The following is a 10,101-nucleotide window of genomic DNA, read 5'->3' as shown; positions in this document are numbered from 1 at the left end:
AAGAGTGTCGCGTAAATTAGTTAGCACATGGCTTGATGACACGACAGACCTTCGTCGTTCGTATTTCGTCGTACGTAGGGGTTTCGAAACCTGCCTTATGTTTTCTAAATAACCAACGAAACGCATGGTGTGTTTTTCTTTCGTCCTTTATTCTTCAGAATGTTATAAGAAATATTCAACGACTCTGTAGCTCTAAGTATCATTGTCACTCTTTCTTTGCTGCTGGGCTTTTGACCGAGTATAGTGTACATAAAGACTACTCTGCGGTTTCCGTTGGCCGCAAGTTTACTCAAATGATTCTTGAAGTGTTCATCACTTCATTACAAGGTTGCACCGTGGCTTAAATGGCATCAATACCTTTCTGCCCTGCCGAATATTGAATATTGTGTTGTCCGGTCATCTAATTCTAATTGCTCTACTAGAATAGCTTATCAGTAACTTGCAGCCAATCGAAATCACAGAGCACTTTTGATGGACTTGGTCAAAAGACCAGCACTTATACATGTATAAATAATTGGAAATTTATTCCACAGTTTTTTCGTCGCATACGATTTTAGGTTTAGGTTTGCCGCGGATGATCCGAACATGGCAGGTGCAATTCCTCATCAAACCGAATACCCTTTGCCTAAAGACCTCATTGTCATTAAAACATGCTTGCCTCCTACGAAGGTTGCATTGGTCAGCTGGAATGGAAGAGGGAAAGTTTTTACATCATTATAATCTTCCATCATGCACAAACCAACACTCTACACAAAACATCTGGTGTTTTTTGGGGGGGGGGAGCGGGGTATTCACTCTCATCTCCTTATCCACTTATTCGATTCCCGCTCGGTCCCGGTACGCTCGTGTAGAGAGGGTGACTCTCTTCGACAGCGTCTAGGTTTCCTCCAGGGTCTCCGGTTTCCTCCTACTTACATCACAATCGCCCAATATTGTCTATAGAGCTATTAATGTCCTTGTCGACGCTCAGCTCTCGACTCAATATTTTTTTATTTGAACATATTTGCGGATAATTTTCTACGGAAGTGTCGATAACAATAAATTAAATATATTCATTCTTGATTTCGGAACTATTTAAGGAAGATAATGATGCATTACTCGTTATAATAACTAAGTTAAGTTCTAAGAATTGAGTATTTGGCAAAATGTATTGTTACGTCTACAATCCGTTGTCATGGGTCAAAACAATGATGTATGTATTATTTCATAATTCAGCACTCCTAAAACGTTATGACATAGCTGACAAGGTTTTCAAAAGATCCCTGTTAAACATACGCTTTTCAAAGTGTTATTCATTGAAGAGTAAAAAGATAAAGCGCCGGCCGGATATAGTTCTTTATCTCGCCCGGGTACGGTACTTTTCGGGTAAAGAGTATCTTCCAAGTCTGGCTGGTCCGGATCCTATGGGATCAGTGATTGGTCATCAGGCCACTAATAAGACGCTTAACAGCTAAACCATATTATACTCACGTAGGCAGCTGTGCTCTAAAAAGAAAGAAAAAAATTAATCAACTCAAACAAAAACTATCAATTTCGTTTTATTGCTGAGATACTGGATCAGTACATTTTAGTAAGGAATACATGTGTGACTGCTCGCCTATAATGCTTCCATTCTCTAAAATGTCATCTCCATTGAAGCAGAAACCGCTGGCGAACGCGGTAAACCACGCGGATTTCACAGGCCTCGGATTAATTTCAATGGAGGGTATTGGCTCGGCGATTGTACCTGACCACAAAGCCTGTGGAACATGTGAAACCGCCGCGGTTTCCCGCTGTAATCATGGTGATGGAATCAGACCGTAAATGAATACTATACGCCGTGACATTTTCTTTGAACTGAAGCCGTCTATAAATAAAAAAGTGAAATGAATTTTATACGTTAAAATAATTACCTGTACAAATCCCGTCATGGACTGTTAAGTCTCTGATGGCGACAGGACCCTTTCGATTAGCATGTCGAACACCGTCAAAAACGATCTGAAAGAAATGTCAGCATCATTGAATATAATATTATAGTCCCATCCATGTACCTACATGCTCAAATAAGTAATCATGTTGCGTTCATCCGCTCAAAAGCGAATATGTCAAAACCAAAAAATATATTTCTTCATACGCGGTTTTGGGAACGTTTGGCGCCAAGGTTATTGGGCACCGCGGCGTAAAATACCATTGGACTTGGTCAACAAATGCTCGCTAAAACGCGCAACCCTTGTAGGTATATGTTCTTACACACACTGTTCATGAATAAGATGGATGCTATTTACCGTGTACTTCTTTCGCCTTTGACTGATCTCAACCGTCGCACTTTTCCAGTCCCTCCCACTGCCGCCGGCTGCTGACAAGATCGGAGCTCCGATGACGCCATCTATCTTCAAGGCAACTGTCAGGTTCCTGTCGACTGGTTTGATGCGGTATTGAAACTTAAGGCATTTTTCACCTTTGGGATTGATTGAAAGAGTGAACATCCTGCGTTGTTTCGGTTTGGGACATTCACAAAGCTTTGATCGCGTTTTTTTTGCTGTGTGAGAAAGAGAATAATATCAGACAAGTTCAAATCAGATGTTAGGTTTTAAAATGGGCCTAAAAATCAAATGGCTGTGCCAATAATTATGATATTGTATTGTAAGACCATAAAATCTCTTAAATACACCTACTGTCGATGTGCGTAAGGATGAGACTTTAGCCTGGATAGATGTTGACGTGGTTGTCACGTGACTTACTCTAGTCTGCCCCGAAAGCTTTTGATTCTCCGGGGAAACCTATCGCAAAAAGATTGAACGAATTTTGGGACTTACCTGCGGAATGTGTTGGCGCGTTGATGGCCATGACCACCACAAAAAGAGCGACCAGCGTATGCATTGCGTATGACTCTTCAAGAATTTTCTTGGGTAAAAAGGAAATACGGAATAATGAATGCAGGAAATTCTAATTCGGATCAGTGTTCAGCAAGTCAGGCGTCTACGAAATCTAATGAACGAATGAACCAAGAGGGCGAAAACGTGAATATAAATAGGTACGCTGCATGTGTCCTATCGTTCACCTTTAACTGTGGTCCCTGTAGTTTGAATACGGATTATATCAGCCGGTAGCCACGTGTTGGCCCGACCACGACCCTATGGACCAATCGATCGGGGACTACAGGTGAAGAAGTCACGATATGAGCAGTGTGTCAGTTCCAGGTGTAACATTTTTGGTTGTTCCCCATATATCAGTGTTTCGACACAATAGACAGATAGAAAGACCAGGCATGATTATTTCATAGATCTGTCGGAGTTGTGCAGTGGAAACATCAGTGCCTGTCACCTCTCTGCTATATAGAAACATCGGTAGGGAAAAAATGCGCCGAAGGTCCGGGTTGATGAGTTATGATTCGTTTCTTGTACTCGAGGGAAATTTGTTCCAGAATTATTTACACTCAATGTGGGAGAAATATAGATCAAGAAATACATGAATTTTCATTAGGATTGACCGGGTGCGTTTGAGATACAGTGATCTATATTGTGGGAATATAGCATGTGGACAGTTGATTTGAGACATCTGCACAACAGTGCCAACTAGGCCGATATTGAACGCTTCTTTTTGCTTTCAAATTCGAGATTTCAATCAGATTCTTATTGATGATAGAGCTCTTGTTCTGACTCGCGAATTACACCGTCCAATGCTTTGTTGAGTTCCAACTATATCCTCGTGTACTCGAAAGGTAAAAATAAAACGTGTTTTCATAGTTACAATATATGCGAATTCAATCAGGAGGGAGGTTTTATGTAAGGTAGGCCTACATCTATAGCAGTGTATTAAAATATGATTTGTCCAGTAATTGTTTTTCGCCTATAAACTAATATTTTCCTGTAATAAATCTCCTCATTTTGGTCTGCATTATTTTAAGGAATATATCTTTGAACGAAATAGCAAATATTGAATACCCAATCCAGGTCTAAAGGTTTAAACATCAAGCTTTCATGGTGCTTTTCAGTATAATATTTTTATGTCGAGTGTTTTTTGGCCCGCAGCAGGTGACAGTGATGATCGTAGATTGACACTTGACATGACCTTTACCAAAAGGAATCACGGCTCGTAAGCCCCGATCATAAGGATGGTCATAATTCTGAAAAATGATGTAACACCTGAAGTTAACTTTCAACGACCCTTCCGTAGAAAATTATCCGAAAATGTGTTCAAAGAAAAAAATATTGAGTCGAGAGCTGAGCGTCGACAAGGACATTAATAGCTCTATAGGCAATATTGGGCGATTGTGATGTAAGTAGGAGAAAACCAGAGACCCCGGAGGAAACCTAGACGCTGTCGAAGAGAGTCACCCTCTCCACACGAGCGTACCGGGACCGAGCGGGAATCGAATCCGGGACCTCAGCGGTGACAGGCGCTGATGTAATCTCTGCGCCACTTCGAATCACCTGACTTGTCTAATACAAACACACGTCCCGACCAAAAAAGTAGGCACGCCCCTGCGTTTGCCACAGTTTCACTATGTGGCAGTTACTGTAACCTTTGAGTTTCGTGCAGTAGAAGTTTAGAAAGTAACGCCAAAAAAATATCATGACTGTATCCTATGCATAACCAGTTATATTTGCTGGATCAATACGAGCCATACATGAATATATTCGATAAAAAAAATTAAACAAGTTTTATAAAACGATCACTGGAAAACTTTCAAGGACACTTTGGTGTCACTGTTTATTGATTGTTTTCAACGTCAACCATTTTGAGCTTTTCGTCGTTTCAGACAGTGATGATGCATGATGGTGTTAAATGGTAGATCAGTCAGCGCCCAAACCAGCGCACGAGAGTGTCTAATTTCGCGCTTTGAACTCTGGCCTATTTTACACGTATGTACTCGACTAAGCGTTACCGCATGACAAGTGTACTTGAATATGCAAGATTTGTAACCATGCTCTTGTTTGATGCATACTTAAAGGATTACGCCGTTCGTTGAAGATTTGAAATTTCTAATTGATTTGAAATTTCTAATTGTGTAAATACGTACTAAGTCAGTGTAGGTATAAATTTCAGCAGTGCCGTTGTGATAAACTTGACCCTCGAGTCTTGGATCAACTCCGCCGACCCGGACTCCGTAACACCAACCCTTGAGGCAATACCCGGATCTGTCTGTAAACTTGGTTCTATTATTCCTCACTAGATGGCACGCTACCGCCGATCTTGTTTTCGGAAGCCTCCCGCTGTTTCTAGCACATATCACATTACCACACCTTTCTGACCATTGTAATTGATATAAAATTGCGACTCTATTGCCGCAATTGCTTAAAGATGTCTTCTTACTTTTGGAACTATTTATTGTCGACTTCTGATTGAGAACGGGTGATTCATAAAAGCATCACTCAATAAATAGAATAGCCACAAATATTAACCAATCAGAAGCCCTGCAACTGTAGCAAGAGCGCACTTTGATCAGAGACAAGACCACAATTGATTTTTTAAGCCTTTTAGCAGTTAAATTGTCAATGTTTGACCGCGACACATCAAAGAATACGTGGTGTTGTGAATCTGAAATTTAGATTATGTTATTCCGGACAGTCGGGCAAGTAAATGGTGAAAAATAAACTGGTGATTGACCACGGAAATTTTTTGATAATCGACAAATTAGACAGACTTTGATATTTCCACTCTTTTCAGCCAACTGGCAGAAAAAACTCAAAACACGCCCTCTATTACCCAATTAGCAAAATTCGAAGTTAATTTTTTTCATCAAATAATTTCTTTTTATCTGTAGACTTGCCACAACAAATATTTTTTCAGTACCTCTCCAAATATGTACTTGAGAGTAAAAAACATGCACTCGTCTAATAGATAGGCCTCTCCAACCTATGAATATTCATTAGTGGTCTTGTCTCATCAGCCCATTTTTGTTTGCACATGTCAATGCATGTCAGTCAGTGGCAGCGGCGTGACAGTGACAGAACAACATACACCCGTGGACAAATCCATTAATAGCGTTATTTGTAATCCTGGGTAGTTCAGTCACTTCGGCACATTTTCATATCGGCCATACACCAGCAGCATTAAAATGTGCACTCCGTTAGACTGTTGCTGGTCCCGTCTTGCAGGGTATGCTACAGACTGCTCGTCCATAGTAGTCAAATGGTTGATGTCATCGATACCTGTAGTTGTCTTTTAAAAAGGTATCTCAATCGGGGTGACAATCTGTACCAATCGTCACACAAGCCACTCCAGTTGGTTCGTGATCTAAACAACCTAGTTTCTAGTCTTCTACGTTCAAAAACGCTGTGTTGAAAGTGTATATTGACTGCATGCCAAGACTGGAGGCGAGAATGAAAATGGCACATTGATGAAAAATCACAATTTTGAAAGCAGCGTTCTCATTGGCTCACCACAACTCGAGGTGTCCGAACCTGCAGAACTATAAATCCAGATGGCAGCACCAGTACTACTAAAAGGTATTGTTCCAGTGCATTTTCCATTAAAATTAAGTTTTGTTGATTTTCTCCCTGAAACTCATCAAAATAGAATTAAGGACCAATAAAACAACATTTTTGGTGCTATTTTCCCATGCAGAGTAATCAAGGGATGAAATATTCAATAATTATTGACCCGGGAAATGGCTTTCTCGTTACAACCATGGTCCACTTGTCTGCAGGGCACCATATTGGTAGGTTTTGCTCTGCAGGTTCCTCATTATGGCATGCTTTTCTTCCGAGGTATGAGGGGAGGTAACGGACCGGGTAACTCTGATGGCTCAGAATGTACGTATAACTGCATGTCTATTTTCCTAGACCACCAGAATTTACGAACGGCGTGCCACATTCATATCTCTTCTTCTTTTGGAATGATTCACCATCCGGAATCGATCGACACTACCATTGGTGTTTTTGACGCTAATCTAACGAACTGTGATATGAAATATAACGAATATATACGTATGACATCATGGGTTTACATCCTTCATGCAATAAGGTAATGGAATTTCCATGGGACCGTGTGCTTACTGTCATCATGGTGACTGTTCATGACAAAAACATAGCGTTTCATGTCTCGTATTGTTGCCAGTGCCACCTGATTTCAAGGAATCCAAATCATTGGAGGACATCTCATTGTTACACTTGGAAGTCCCTGTCACATACAAGTACTATCGGGCTAATATACTAGTATTGCACGGCGGCATTAAACGCAATTATTACAGTTGATACCGTAAATATAGACACTTTTGGACAGAATGGCTCATATCCACATCTCATCAATCACGTGGAGAAGAAAAAAACCCTTGCTAATGTAATGTTCAAATTCTAAGATATTCCCTGTGTGTAAATGATCTAAGAATTTAAATGAGACGTATAACATAGCCGTGGGTTGTGAACCCACCCACGAGCCCGTCACTGCTCGGAGGGGGAGAGTCACGGCAGCCTCCCAGAGGTCAGACTATCGGTCGTCCGTCTGTGAGATTTCCTCCCCAAGTATGGATCTCTAACAACAACACAAATAACGACGGAACAGAGAGCTATTCGAATATCAAATATGTACAAAGCGGGAGGTCTTCTAATTTAACCCGTCGTGGTGTCCCAGTGTCGCTCTCTCTCCCCGATGGATGCCCTGCGGTTTCGTTTATATACTTGGCCAAATAAGAGCCAGCCAATGTTTTCATATGATTTTGATTTTGCAGTTTTGGGGGACTCGTGGCAGGATGCCCGGTGTCCACAAACAACCCACCAGGTTAACCATAGCTTCTCTGGTGAGCTATGAGGGAACCAGTACAGACGCATCAATTTTATATTATTTTTTTGACACCTGTCACATTTTTTTTAAATATCGATTTCTTTGCTTTTACAAATCCTTGCTCATGTTGACCTATCGAGCAGTTCATCTGTACACTTTATCACATTGGCACGATCGTCATTATATCAAGGGGTCCATGGCAAAACATATAAAGTATCTTTTTCAATGCGATTTAGATTGTTTTACCTGACACCCCTTCATATGATATTCCGAGATGGTTAATTGGTTGAAATTTCGGGACCCAACGGCTTCAACAGCGATGATACTGAGGTTACATCAGCCGTAGGCCTATAGTGTGGACACTATAGATAATGTTAGAACTGAAGCCCATAGATTTTGGTGTGACTGTGATAGGTGTGAACCATGAAAGACGACTTCCTGCAGAAATATTTACCGCTGGTGGCTGTGACCGTTACTAATATCTTCAGCCATCACGGGAAAATCTTTTTGAAGTTGTATTACATTTAAGCTTTTTTTCACATGATTTCTAAATTGTTGATCCGTACCTCAAAAAGGTCAAGAGCCATAGACTGCGTCGGTGTTAATGGGGTGTATGATCGATGACTCTATACAGTGTGCAAGTCTGAATATCGTCCATATATTCGCAACAGGGTGTTTAGCATATAGATACCATAGATGTATGGTAAGAAATGATTAAATTTCGCGATTTCAATACTTGAATCGCGACCAGTAGCTATACATTTCAAATGTTTTAATGAGCTGGCTGTTTGCCGAACAAACCGCAAAGGAAATAGCTACCACTGGGTCTCGAACCATTGAATTCCAATCCCAGTGAGGACGCCTTGACAACGAGGCTACTGGGCTCGGTAAGAAAGTGCATTTACGATCGTACGCATAGACAGAGCTAAAAGTTTGTCAGGTCGACCGCATCTCAACTTTCAGATTACGTGTTTTCATCATGAATTGTATATCAGGGCTGGGTTGTTCAAAACCACGTCAGCTTTAACGAAGTCGTTAAGTCTTAACGTGAAAATTTTAATGCGATTAACTGAAAGAGATAACGTCTGTAATGGTACTTAACGTAACCGTTAAGGATAACGTGACTTTTATGCTTTTGAAGAACCGGACCCTTGGTATGGCAAAATATCGTACATCACCTTGAAGGCATGAATCGTTTTAAAAAAATTCTCTTCGACCCTCGCCCCATGGCATTTTGTGAAATAATATTTTCTTGTGATTAAGAAATCCCTGTTGAAAAGATGTGCAGTCACATCACTAAACTACATTTGAAAGGACATATAATTTGTGAAAGAAACGTCAGATTGACAATAAGAATAACTCGGAATAAAAGAGATGCTGAGGTCAGCATTGAAATAGTGCGGATAATACCCTGTAGTTCTTATTCATACTGTCAATTTAGTCGCACTCTCCATTGTGTTCCAGCATAATGAATTCTATCATCATCGGCCTTGTTACTTTTCATGGGGAGCAACACATTTATGTTGTTGTTACTGTTAAATATTTCGTATCGACTCAATTTCAAAATAGTGTTTTCTGTGCTCATTTTTTCTGCCAATTTTAAATTTGATGGTTTTTGCACGGTTTTGCATAGGTAAACGCCGTTTTATCACTGGTCCAGGTATGAATATGCCAATCTCTGGATGCCCAGTTGTACCTATCATATTTTGGGTCACTCCCCCCTGAGTTTCTAACCCGTCTACTGTGCATTATTTTTGCATAAGCCTTCAACTGAATAAGCAAAGAAGATTGTACGTTGCGATAATGTTTTCACCAGGTGGCATCGGTTTTCACATGAAATACAAAAGGATTTTTTCGGATTGGGAGATATTTGGCTCCAATCAGCAATATCTTATTTCAGCTTTAGCTTGTGCGATATTGTGTACTAGACAAAACTGCTCAACTTTTAACATTCTGCAAGACAGCAGTGAGTTCATATGTCTGATGAGTAAGCAGAAGGGGACGTGTATACATAAAGAAGGGGCTAACCGCATACCTGGTTCCTGGACGTATCAGGCAAAGGTAACGACCTCAGATTTTTATAAATCCCATGTGTTAGTCAGTGTAAGTGCATGAAATTATTGCGCCAATTTTTTTCAGTGGAAACAAATAACAAGGCTGTGACGCGTACTCTTTTGGAATCGCACTTAGTGGAAGCGTTCACACACTAGTTACGATAGCGATAGCACATACATGTATGCGGCAGCGTTCTGTCATTCCTCGCCGCACTGCGGCAGACCCAAATATTGCACGCGTTGTGAAATTCATGCAATATCGAGTCAAATCGCCTGCAGTGCAAGGCAAGATTAATACTGACTGCATTACTCAACTCTGCATGAATTTCACAAGGGATACAAA

The sequence above is a fragment of the Lineus longissimus genome, chromosome 7 (genome assembly GCF_910592395.1).
Source record: "Lineus longissimus chromosome 7, tnLinLong1.2, whole genome shotgun sequence".
Taxonomy (NCBI): domain Eukaryota; kingdom Metazoa; phylum Nemertea; class Pilidiophora; order Heteronemertea; family Lineidae; genus Lineus; species Lineus longissimus.
This window is presented reverse-complemented; position numbering follows the sequence as displayed.